This window comes from Petaurus breviceps, unplaced genomic scaffold, assembly GCF_028583685.1.
Source record: "Petaurus breviceps papuanus isolate PSGF00001 unplaced genomic scaffold, PetGlider_PUasm1.0 90702, whole genome shotgun sequence".
Classification (NCBI taxonomy): Eukaryota; Metazoa; Chordata; class Mammalia; order Diprotodontia; family Petauridae; genus Petaurus; species Petaurus breviceps.
This window is the reverse complement of record NW_027187317.1, coordinates 10,305,892-10,319,848: the sequence shown is the minus strand read 5'-3', so window position 1 is coordinate 10,319,848 and position 13,957 is coordinate 10,305,892.

The following is a 13,957-nucleotide window of genomic DNA, read 5'->3' as shown; positions in this document are numbered from 1 at the left end:
AATAAACTCCAATAGCTTCCTAGTGCCTACAGGAGCAAATACACAATGCTCTGTTTGGTGTTCAAAGCCCTGCATGACCTGACCCCCTCCTATCTCTCCAGTCTTCTTATACCTTATTCCTTCATATATATTCTTTGATCCAATGACACTGGCCTCCTGGAAGTCCCTAGAACAAGATTTTCTATCTCTCGGCTCTGGGCATTCCCTCTGACTGTCCCTTGTACCTAGAATGATCTCTCCTGCCTTGGCTTCCTTAAAGTCACAATTAAAATCTCCCCTTCTACAGGAAGCCTTTCCTAATCCCTCTTAATTTCAGTGCTTTCTCTTTTTAATAATTCCATATTTGGGGTGGCTAGGTGGTGCAGTGAATAGAGCACTAGCCCTGGAGTCAGGAGGACCCGAGTTCAAATTCGACCTCAGACACTTAACACATACTAGCCATGTGATCTTGGGCTTAACCCCAATTGTCCCTCCAAAAAGCAAAAAAAAAAAACCCTCAAAAATAATTCCATATTTATCCTGTATATAGCTTAGTTTGTATGTATTTGCATGTTGTCTCCCCCATTTGATTCTAAGTTCCTTGGGGGTAGGGACTTTTCTTTTGCTTCTTTGTGTAACCCCAGCACTCAGCCCAGTTCCTGGTGTATAGTAGGCACTTAAAAATGTTTATCAATTGATTGATTGCATTCAGCTTCCACTAATTGACCTGATATTCATAGTGTATACTTGTCTTTTAAAAACATTCAACTAGGTCCCAATTGGTGGAAATAATGATGTAATTGAAGTAGTCACATGTATTTGAATTCCCACTATTCAAAGTTATAATTATGTAAAATATGGTAACTGGTTCCAGCCCAATGGAAATATGCAGTGCAAATTGAATAATATGACCACTTCAGCGGCCTTCGTGATTTGTACTAATCAAGTCCTATGTTGGTGAATAAGTTGGTTCCTTATTCATTTACATCGGTTTCTTTAGGCAACTTTGCTCTTTTTTTTTTCTCATCAACATTAATTCTCTTTGCATCTTTAGAACTTCATTTCATCCTTGATAGCTTTCCAATCTTTCTAGATTAGCATCTCTTTTTGAATATTATTCCATGGGTTCCTAATCAAATGAGTTAACACATGTAAAGTGCTTTACAAATGATAGAGTGGTATATAAATGCTAGCTGTTATTATAGTTATCTGTCTGTTTTTGTGAATGATTTGAAATGCGCTCTTTTAAAATCTGACTGTTCCATGCTTTTGTTTCCTTTTTTAAGACCAATTTGTTGAAATTGTCTCTTGCTCCTTCTCCTTTAGCACCTAGGTTCTCCTGGTTGATGAAAATCTGATCCAAAATAAGAGTTTCCATCAAGCTATCATTCTATATAGTAGTATCTCTCTCCTTTCTTTCACAGTCAGATTCTTAGAAAAAGCTGTCTATACTTACTCTCTCCACTTGCTCTCCTCCCAGTCATTTTTCAATCCATTTCAATCTGGCTTCAGTTCTCATCACTCAACTGAAACTATTCCCTCTAAAGTTACCAAAAATCTCTTGCTTGCTAAATCCAATGACCTTTTTAAAAAGAGATCATCTTTCCTGGCTTCTCTGTAGCACTTGACCACCTTTTCCTTCTAGATATTGTCCCCTCTCTGGGTTTTTGTGACATTGCTCTCCTGGTTTCTCATTGATGGAATGAGCACTCCTTCAACTCCTCTGACAGGTCATTATCCACATCCTCATTTCTTCCTAAGAGTGAGTATACCCCAAGACTCTGTCCTGGGCTCTCTTCTCTTTTCTGTCTACCACTTGACTTTTGGTGGCCTCCTCAGTTGTCATGGGCTCAATTTTCATCTCTATGTCGATGACCTCTAAATATATGCATATGTGTACATAGACATACACACACACCATGTATTATGCACCTAACAAACTCTAGTATCTTTTGATCCCTCATTACCAACCAGCTCTTAGACATTTCAAACTGAATGCCATATGGACATCTCAAATTCAATATGTCTAAATGGAATTTGTCACTTTCCCCTTAAAATCACCCCTCTTTCTAACTTCACCATTTTTGTAGAAGTTATCACCACCTCAGGGTCAACCAGGCTCATGACTCCAAAGTTATTTTCAATTCATTCTTCTTCATATCAAACATCCCATCAGTAGTCAAGTCTTTTCAAGTCTATCCTTTTCAACATATCTTGTATACATTCCCTTCTCTTAACTCATATGATCACCATCATAGTTTAGGCCTTGATATCTTTCCTAATTGAACCTCTGATCCAAAGTCTCTCGACTTTCCAATTCACATATTTGTCTAAGTGAAATTCCTAAAGCACATTTCAGACCATCTCAATTTCCCCTCAAGTAAATACTTATGGCTCCATATTACTTCTGAAATCACATGCAAATGCTTCTGTTTGGCATTTAAAGCTCTTCACATCCTGGCTCCAACCTATTTTATATATTATTGCTCTTAATATATTTTATAATCTAGGAAAAAACAACCTCATGGCTCTTTCTCACAAATAACTTTCTAACTTTCATCTCCATGGTTTTACACAGAAACTGCCTCCTTGCATGGAATACACAGGATGTTCCCCATCCTTTGATTCTCGTATATATTTACATGAGCATCTTAGTTCACAGTGCATTCTACCTGCATCTTCTACCCCTCCATGCCTTTACTATTATTTTCCTTTTTTTATTAAGGCCTATATCCTTTTAGAGTCAAAATACAGACATGTAGCTAATCTCCACAAGGAAGGAAGGAAGGAAGGAAGGAGGAAACAAGCATAAATAATATAAATAACTGTTCTATACAGTTAAGATAAAAATAGAAGCAAAAAAAAAGTCATCAATGATACCCATGTGTAATGGGAACGTAAATTTAAAGATCTTCCCTGCCCCTAGGCTAAAGTGCACCTGGAGCCTGGGGTGGAAGGCTTGTTTTTCAGTAGATACTTCTTGATTGGCCAGTGAGTCAATAAGGTTGTTACATTCTCTGAGCCAGGAGAAGGCTATATAAGCCCTGATGTGTAGCTTTGTTTTGGGGATCACTTTGAGAAATGTTCTGTGATTTGATAGGATGAGGATGAAACTCTGGGAAGCCGTTGTCCAGGGTCCCCTGGCTTTGAAACCCAGATGTTGTTTGGTATGGATGTAACGGTTAGACAGTTTGGAAATCTGTCCACTTGATTTGTTTTGTCTTGATAATTCTGTCTGTATATTCTGAAGTTCGGGGTGCTGACCTCTTTCCCCTGAATTAGGTAAACGATACATATTTGACTGATCAAAGTAAGCCTGTTAACCCATTTTGAGTTGCTTTCCTTTAACAAAGCAGATCTAAGAACCTGTGGTGGCAGCGACCCTGGGGATGCTGGGGTGCTTGCCGCTACACCATGAGATCAGATTTGCCTCTTTATGTTGGAAACTCTAGCATATCTTCTTTGTTCCCTATACTTTGTACATTTGTGTTTGGACATCTGTCTTGGGTATCACGTGAATTTTCAGATCTCTAATGCTAATATTCTTCCTACATTCTATTCTCTGTGTATGGTAGCTGGCTTTGTGGATATAATCTGATTTTTCAAGCCTGTGGCATTTTGGGTGCCATTGTGTATGCAGGAGATTCCTGATTGGTGGAGACAAGGTTGCTGTAATATGGCATAGATACATAAGTGAAGATGGTGCCAGAGATTTAGGGAGGAGAGACATTCTTCAAGAAAGACATGCATTGTTCCAATGATTCTTTGGTAAGTACTCTATGGGGGAGAGAGAGACTTTATAAGATGGAAATCAGGGATATATTGAAGAACCAAATACTCCACATCTGCAGTTTCCAAAACAACATTAGCAAGACTTGAGCTTGCATTCCCTATGCACTCACCTCCTGATGGTGGTGAGTCAGCAGTGAGCAAGGTAACTTTTGGCAAGCCAATTTGGGATTCAGGATTAGTTGTGTATGGATCTCCTACCAATAATTGGGGGTAGATAGCATTTTAAAGCACATTTATATGACAGAATACACAGAATATTAGCCATGAAAGGGACTTTAGAGGTTATCTAGTCCAACCCCATACTTTATAAACTGAGGCACAGATATTGAGTAGCAGACCTGGGACTGGACTCCATGTCTCTATCTCTATTCTTTTATTTCATCCTTTTTACGAGTAGTGCTTACTATTCCCATCTAACATATGGGGAAACTTAAGTCCCAGATTTAAAGATCATTGCAGAAACTGGAACTACATTGTAGATATCCTGACTCTGAGATTAGGTACATTGCTATTGGATCAAAATGATACCCAGATTAAGATTCTGAATGTACCAAGTGTTTGTTGTCTTTCATCTTGCTCCCAAATAGATTTCCATCAATGATCTGATCATTTCCCCTGTTAATTAAATAATTTGATTGATTAATTAAAAGTTAATTAGACCCACATTTGATAATCATGGGAAAATCTGCAGCAAAATCCTTTCTTTAAGGCAGATGTTTGGAAATGCTGAGCTTCAGGCATCTAACTTGCCAAGTAACTTTTAAAATGATGAAAAGGGCGGGGGGGAAGGGGATGGCGGAAGAGGAATGTAGGTCAGAAAGCAATAAATGATATTCAAGTCCAACATATCCTTCTGGTTAAGGAGCTGACTTTGAAACTCTACCTTTTACTAAAATGAATCAAAAATCCAAATCCAACCTAAAGCATTACAGCTTTAAGTACTGAAAGTATGTATTATTTCTGCATAAGTAATCCAAGAGCATAATCTCAAGAACATCCATGCTCTAGGAATGTCTCAAAACACAATGGATTTGACTTGATTCCTTTATCTAGATGTTTGTTGAAAAGACTCTGCATAACAGACCTCTGCAGGGGAATTAAATCTATTTTTACTGCTTGAAAAACTTGTATTTTTGATTAATAAGAATCCTTTCAATGGTTCCCCAGCCTTTGCCTGGAAGCCTGACCCCTCCCCCCCCCTCCACGGGCACTCCAGGATCCCAGATGATGGTTTTGTGCTTCCAAAAGCCCGAACAGGTATATTCTGATATACATAATTTAGATTCTGCTGAAACAAAGAATTAATATTGTTGTTGTCATTAAAAGCAACAAGAAAAATGACAATCACTTGCCTTTCTAATGTGCTTTAAGGTTTACAAAACACTTTCCTCCCCAAAACCCTGTGAGGTTGATCATGCAAACATTATGACCCCCATTTTATCATTTAGAGACAGAAGTCAGAGAGGTATATGGATATCATATAACAAACAGTAGATATGTAACTAGGAATTTCAGTAAGCGGGGGCAGATGTGTATGTGGGAGGGTGTCTAAGTTATGACCACTCTTGCTGATGCTTGAAGTGAACTGGAGACAAAGGTTATCTGAGTGGAGATTCAGGAATTAAAAGGTTGTTTAAAGAGGGTGGGGGGCATAGTAGGAGAATGAGTCAGGCACTAAATATTTTGGTTGGGAGGGAATGATGCTGGACTCCCATTGATAACTTCAACAAAGATCAAAACAGGAGAGAGAGAATTCTAAAGGTAGTTGTTACTTGGCGGTGGTAGAGGGAGGACCTGAAAGTGGAACTGAGGAACAAGGAGTACATGAACCCTTCTCCTGATCCCAGGCATCAATCATTGTAGAAAAGGAGCACAAAACCCTGGAGAATATACCCAGCAGTGGAATGTCTTCAGAAAAGAAGCGCCTGGAGATGCAAGGAGTGTGAGGAGAAGAAATTTGGGATCATAGGATTCCTAGAAGTCATCTAGCCCAATTCCCTCATTTTACAGATGAGAAAAAATGAGCGAGAGAGAAAAAGTGATTTGCCTAATGTCATACAACTAGTAGGGTATAAAGTGAAAATCCAAACTCAGGTCTTTTCCTCCTCCTCCTCCTATTCTTCTTCCTCTTCCTCCTTTTTTTCTTCTTCCTCATCCTCTTTCTCTTCATAATAATAAATTGCAAAAGTATTAACAGTAATTTATATAACACTTTAAGGTTTAGGGTTTACAAAATGTTTTACATAAATTATCTCAATTGATCTGACAACTATCCTCTCAAGAAAGGGGTTATTATCATTCCTGTTTTACAGATGGTTAGGTCACTTGCTCAGGGTCATACAGCTAGTCAGTGTCTGAGTTCGTATTCAAACTCAAATTTTGTCTCTAACTCTGAGATACATCTAAGAGACTACTTAGGTCCCCTCAGAGAGTTCAAGCCACCAAGTACAGGGGAAATATCACTCAGCTTACAGAATGACCTGGCCGATGGAATCGCTAAACTTCTACCAGTGATCATCCCCTCAAAACTGGAGGAAGTAAAGGGTGTTTTAAAAGCAGAGGATGATCAATGCTACTAAGGTTTGTTTGTTTTTAAAGGTGGAACTGTTAGTGGATAGACCACTGGGCTTGAAGTCAGGAAGACTCATCTTCATGAGTTAAGATCCAGCCTTAGACACTTACTAGCTGTGTGATCCTGAGCAAGTCATTTAACTCTGTCTCAATTTTCTCATCTATAAAAAAATGAGCTGGAGAAGGAAAACTCCAGTATCTTTGCCAAGAAAACCCCAAATGGGCTCATGAAGAGTTGGAACATGACTGAAATAACTGAACAACAACAGCAAAGGAGAAACTAGGTAAAACTATAGGCCAAAGATTATGTATATAAAGACACATATATACATACACATGCATACACACATATATGTATCTATATACATATTCACACATGCACACACACACATAGCCAATATATGGGCCAATGTCATTAATTTTAGAGGACCATGACATGAGGGAGGTGATGCCATGACATGCAAGTGAATTGGATTTAAATGAGGCAGGGCTGTGCAAAGTCACAGCCTCACTTTCTCCTCCAGAGTCTAGCAGAATTCTACAAGAGATTATTAAATGACTATTCTGTGAACATTTATAAAGGGATATAATGATATCTAAGAGACAGCTCAGAGCCATCAAGAGTAGGCTGTGTCAGAACATCACTATCTTCTTTCTGTTTTTTAAATAGGATTTAAACTAGAATGTCCAAAGAGTGCCCCAGACATGGCCTACATGTAAAATATCCCACTCCTGGACAAAATCACTCTTATCTTTGTGGACAGGTGGGAGAGATTTAGTCTAGATGTGGGTATAGTTAGTGAATTTGATATGGATTGAATAATTACATGAAAGAGAAGTCATTAAGAGAATGATGTAAACTTGGAAGGCGGTCTCTAGTGAAGGGCCTGAGGCTCTCTCCAGCTCTGTGTTAGTTAACATTTTTATTAATTACTTGGATTAAGGCATAGATACTTATCAAATTTACAGATGACAAAAAATCTGTAAGGGATAGCTAACATATTGGATGACAGAACCAGAATCCAAAAAGATCTCAACCAGCTAGAATGATGTGCCAAATTTAATAAGATGTAGGATAAATAAGGATAAATGTATCATCTTTCACTTGTGTTTTAAAAAAATAAACTACAGAAGTGTAATATTTATAGCTATCATTTTGATAATATTTTAAAGTTTGTAAAAGGCTTCACAAATATTATTTCATTTGATTTTCACAACTATGGGTTGGTTCTATTATTGTCCCCATTTTACAGATGAGGAAACTGAGGCAGATGGGTGCAGTCATTTGCTTGGGTTCAATCTAATCCATTCCAATAAATATTTACCATGCACCTACTATGTTCTAAGCACTCTAGTGGGGATAAAATAATAAAAAGAGGGGAGATCCTTGCCCTCAAGAAGTTTACACTCTAATAGGAGATAACACAAAAGGAGGCAGGAAAGGGAGGGGGGGGGTCCTGCCCTCTATAAAGGAAAGCATTGGAAGGAGTTTGGTCCTTCACACTGTGCTTGTTGTTGGATTGTTTCAGTTGTATGCCACCCTTTCTGACTCCATTTGAGGTTTTCTTGGCAGAGATACTGGAGCGGTTTGCCATTTCGTTCTCTAGATCATTTTAGAGATGAGGAACAAACAAGGTTAAGTGACTTGCCCAAGGTCACACAGTTAGTACATGTCTGAGACCAGGTTTGAACTCTGGAAGATGAGTCTTCCTGACTCCAGGTCCGGCACTCTGTGCCACCTAGCTGCCCAAATAATAATAGCCAATATTTTTTATTTAGTCATTTCAGTAGTGACCCACTCTTTGCAACCCCATTTGGGTTTATTTGTTTGTTTGTTTTTTGGCAAAGATACTAAAGTGGATTGCCATTTCCTTCTCTAGTTTCTTATACAGATGAGGAACAAACAAGGTTAAGTGATCTGCCCAGGGTTATACAGCTAGTAAGTATCTGAGGTCAAATTTGAACTCAAGTCTTCCTGACTCCAGACCCAATCTTCTCTGCACTCCACCAAAATAGTTGCCTGTCCTCCAGTCTTCCAATCAGAGGGTAAAGGAGGCTGAGGGAGGTGGTATCAGTAGAGGATTGAGTTAACAGCATGATGATGAGATCAGGAGAGATGCTCTTAACCTGAAAAGAGTATCTTCTTCTCTGGAGTTGAAAGCATGCACATTTGAACTCCAGGCCCAGAGCTCCATATACTGCATCACCAACCTGTGTGCTACTGAGAAAAGCATAATTAGACAAGAGTTATGATGAAAAAGATCTGGGTGTTTTCTTAGACTGCAGAGCAAAAATGGATCTGGAAATGCTTGGGCCTGTAATCCCTCGAGAAAGCAACTCAGTCAATCTCTCTGACTCCAGGTATATCCACCAATAAACTATCCCAGGGAAATCAAAGTATATCCTATTTTTAAAGTTCATATTCCGCTTACATTTGTCTCTCTTCTCTTCCTTTCACCTCCTCTCCTCCCCTCCCTTTCCTGAAGAGAAATATATTTTTAAAATATGCTAGTTTCTGACTGGCAGAATCTGCCCTCTCTAAAAAGCACCTTTCCAGATCCAGCTGAAACAATGAATATCAGTGATCTTGTGGCTGAAATATCTACAATGGAAAAACCCTGGAGGATTCAAAACATAGAACATTCTTCTTGATCTCAGGTTGCAGGAGGAGGAGCAGAGGATGATAGCTTCAAAGAAGCCAGTTTAGAGATGATGGAAGATGGGCAGGAAATCCCTTCTTGATAAGGAGAACTTTCCTAAAGTGGGCATCAGGTCCTTAGATCACTCTTTGGATCTGGTTACTTAATCAGTTCCAAACTCACCTAACGCTCCTGTGGGCTGCCTGGGAAGCAGTAGGATTTGGTCAATGGAAATTCTGAAGAAAAGGTTTGAGAACCACTGGTTGAGCGAGGTCTCAGTGGGATTCTAGTTGTATTGGCCTCGATCCCTTTCCACTCTGAGATTCTCTTGCCTGGTACCCCTACGCCAATTCCTTTGACCTCTCTGTGTCATTTTGTCCATCTTTAAAATGGGACAGGAAATCAACCTTCCCTGAGTGGGCAAGGTTGGGATTGCATGCTGTGGATGGAAAGGAGTCTGGCACCATATATTATCATTACTAGTGTTACACAGCTGTTTTCTCTCACAATTTCTTTACTAATCATAACACATCCAAGAGTAACGGGTGAGATTAGCTTTATGAGGCAAATTCAATGTTTTTGGCGGAAACCACAAATGCTAAGCTTCTTTGTTAACATGCAGTATGCATGAGTAGCAAATCACATATACACATAAACCTCAATTCAACATTTCCCCCCCACTTCTGACTCCCTCGCTCTGAGTATTTACCATCAGTTGTTACCGGTTCAACCCATCCCTTAACACCTCCAAACTGTGTCCTCTGGGACCTGGCAGAGCTGCTTTTGGCGACTGTAGGCAGGTCTCTCTGGGTAGATATTATTACTATTATTATTGAATATTAAGCTCCCACTCACTAATGCATTGGAAACTGTCAGGAATATTCCAGAATGGAGCCGAGAAGGAGAAGTGCAAGCCAGAGCTGGCTCTCCAACTGCATGCAGCCTACCCCTAAGGACAAATCAGCAGCATGGCTTGTACTTCACCAAGGCACCAGGATCACTTGTCCTGAAACACTGCAGTAATTTTTCAAGCTTTTACAAATCCCCCTGGTGCTATTGATCATCTGAGACAGAGGAATCATGGTGCTCTAAGCCATGGGTGGCCAGGGCCCACTCCCTACCTGGGAGGTGATTTACATTCACACTCAGGACAACTTTCAACTATGGTAAAGCCAGAGTTGGGGGTGGGGAGGGGGGTGGGGCTGTCTGGATCCTTGTAATTGTCTAAACAATTGTGATTAAAACACAATTAAAGTATTCTTTGGGCTGTGTGTTCTTTTTACCACTATACTTTCAGCTTCTCAAAGACAGGCACAATTGCCATGTGCTTTGTATGGAAATGTATAGAGATATAGAAAGTAAGAATTGGAAGGAATAGGAAGCCCTTTATTGCCTTAACTCTACCGCTTTATAAGTAAGGAAACTGAGGCACAGAAATATAAAGTAATTTGTTGAAGGTCACACAGGCAGTCAGTAATAGAATATTCATAGTGTCTTTTTCCAGAAGATCTCAAAGCACTTTAAAGGATTTTAATAACGCCTAGATTTTTAACCTGGCCTCTATGAACTTAAAACAAATCAAAACAACTATTTTGATAACTAGATTTTAACATAATTGTTTTTTATATATTTGACTTTATTCCTTTAAAGCCTCATTTTAGGAAGGTGTCCATAGATTCACCAGAGTGCCAGAGAGGTCTATGATAAAAAAAAAAGATTAAAAAACTGGACTATCAGCAATGTTATCCACAAGGGCCAGCATGAGAGACTTTTATATTGTTGAGAAAGCACAAGCCACAACAAAAGGTTAGGAACCCTTACCCCGGGGAGAGAAGTTTAGGACACGAGTGCAGCTTGCACAAGGCAAGCTGAATGGGCTGAGTTATTTGCTGTCACTATATGACTATATGATAAAATGCACCAGAGATTTTTGTGTGTCTTGGACCCCTCTGATCTGTCGGGAAGTCTAAGAACCCCCTTTCAGAATCAGGTTATTAAATGTATAAGATAAAATACATAAGATGGCAAAGGAAACCCAAGGCTGGTGGAAATAAAGGTGTGATTTTTTTTCCATCCAAGTTTATGGATCCCCTGAAATCTATCCATACATTCATGTATGTAATTGGTTTACTCCATTCTCCCTGTTTTGCAGATTGGGTCCAGAGAAAAGAAATTACTTTTCTTGGGTCATACCTCAGATAAAGCTCTACCTAGAGTTCTCACTGAGTTTTCACTAAGATAATATTAACTAATGACAACTGACATATTTCTCAGGGCTTTTAAAATTTTTACAGACTTGGAGCCTTACAGAAATCCTGTGATGGGGGTACTGTGGGCATTGTTAATCTCTGTTTAACAGATGAAGAAACAAAGGATAGAAGTTGTGACTGGTCCATGCTGACACAGCCAAGTTTTAGAGGTAGTATTTGATCCCAGAGCCCTCTGTACCCACTTTGTTCCCCAGTCTTCCTTCCCCCCACTTTTCCTGATATTCTATAATATCTCTTAATTCTTAAATTTCACAGTCTCTCCCTAGGAAAAGAAATGGAGGCTTTCTGGATAACTGCATTGTCTGAGCCACTGGGCAATGAGGGAGAACCCCCAATCCCTACTCCCAGTCACTTGATCAGTGTAACAACAGCTTAGGTGTATCTGAATTGAAGTCTAAATCCTACCACATTTTTTTGTCCAATATAAATGGATTTCTTTTCTTTTTCAATTTTTAATTAATTTATTCAAACTAAGATCTACCTTGTTTCTCACCTCCTTTCATCCCTCTACTCACCCCCTCCATTTAGAAAGCAAAACAAAAACAAAACTTCTTATAAGCATGTATAATAAAACAAAAGACATTCTCCATGGCGACTCTTTATGACAGGATTCTTAACCTGAGATCCATTAATTTGTTTTTGTTTTTAAAAATATATTTTGATAACTATGTTTCAATATAATTGCTTTTCCTTGTAACCTTATGTAGTTTATTTTCTATATTTTAAAACATTATTCTGAAAAGGGCTACAAATTGCCCAGACTGTCAAAGTACTCTATAACACCAAAAGATGGTTAAGAACCCCTGAGACAAGGCTTAAAATTGCAGAGAAGGTTCTAATCTACCTGACTTGAGGAAGTTCCTCAGTGAGAACTCCTTATATTGATAAAATCCCAGATTTTGTGCCCCTCCCCAAATAAAATTCAGAACAAATGGCTTCCATTTCTAATGCACTGTATAGCTTGCAAATCACTCTTCCCATAACAATCCTGGTGAATAAAATTTCTTACGGCCACTGCTTTAGCGGAGAGCATAGCCACTTTCTTCTGAGCCTCCCAGACTTGAAGACAAGTTCCAGATTAGACTGACAGACAAGAGCATTATCACCATTCAATTTCAGAGCCAGACTATGCTTTTCCAAAGCGCGACAGAGAGGCCGAGTGAGACCATATGGGATAAAGTGATGGAAGGAGCGACGAACCTAGATGGAAAAGCATTCAAACATAAATTAATATATGCCCAGGGGTCATCTTGCATGCAGTCCCAGCAATAAATGAATCGACAATGTGGATGAACAAGTGAAAAAAAAGTAATCAAAGGTAAGAAAGAGGCATATGTAAGGCATTAAGCATCAGGTACAGAGGAGGCCTGCAAAGATTACTGAATGAAGTCCAGAGAGTGGGAAAAAAGATAAGAAAAGCAGAGGTAGTGAATGAAAAGGAGATTGCGCTGGAGGTTAAGATAAATAATGAGAAATTTTTCAAGTACATAAGAAATGCAGGGGTCATTGAAGGAGACAGTTGGACCTCTAAGACATGCCAAGGGTAATTTATTGAAGAAAGAGGTAGACATTGCTTAAAAAATTAAATGAATTCCTTTCTTCACTATTCTCTGAGAAAGATGGGGGACAGATGTTAGAAATGGACATAAATTTCCCAAGGGAAAGCAGAGAAATGCTGAAGAATAGCAAGATCATGTTACCACAAGTGATCCAGAAATTAAGACCCTCTGAAGACTTGGGCTGACAGGACTTGTCAGAGGATTGGCCATGAGGGTAAGGGAACATTTGGCAGAGAAGAATTTGGGAGAAAGCATAAGAAGGAAGGTCCAGAACCCAGGAAGAAGAATGCCTCCATGGCCTCCTAGCTGATCTGGCTTCCTTCATTCCCCCTCATCCATAACTTTCATTATTCATTTACTCATTCATTCATTCAATGTGAGTTGGGTGCAACCAACCACTATTTACTGAACACTTCCCAGTGTTCAGTAGCCAGATTATATAAATCTGAGGGAATTGGGGGTTTGATAGTGACTTCAAGGCATGTTCAAGGCATTGGGACAGGTCTCATTGAGGATACCAAAGCCTATAAGAATTGATTTCTTCTCTCATGTAATTTGTACTTTAGCAAGACAAATAAAACATTCAGTTCAACTCAGCAAATGCACAGTTAGGTAGAGGCTTGTCACAAAGGAATTTATAATGTTTGAGGATTGATCATGTTAACATTTAAGTATGATATGAAGGGGGCTGTGATAAATGCAGAAAAAAGGGGTCCAGGGAAAATGCTCCAAGACAGTTGAAGAAAGAAGGATCACTTTTAATAGCGGACAGGAAAGGAGGGGGATTACAGAAGGAAGGAGGTGGCATCTGAGATAGGTATTTTCAAAGATAAGAGGAGTTTCAGTAGGCAGAAAATTAGAAAAGGAGGAGGCCATTCCAAGTATGGGAGCCTTTGCTATCAGGGAGAAGGAGAAGACAGAATAAAAATGGGGATAAGCTACTAGTACAGTTTGTCTGGAAAATAGAGTGTATGAAAAGGAACCAGACTATACACAGTTTCAAATGGCAAGAGAAGTAGTACCTTATACTTTGATCAGTTTGTAATAGGGAGCCATAGATAGTTTCTGAGCAGAGGAGGATTGTGAACCGAGTGATACAATTGGGAGATTATGCTGACAGTTCTGTGAAGGATAGTTTAGAAAAAGC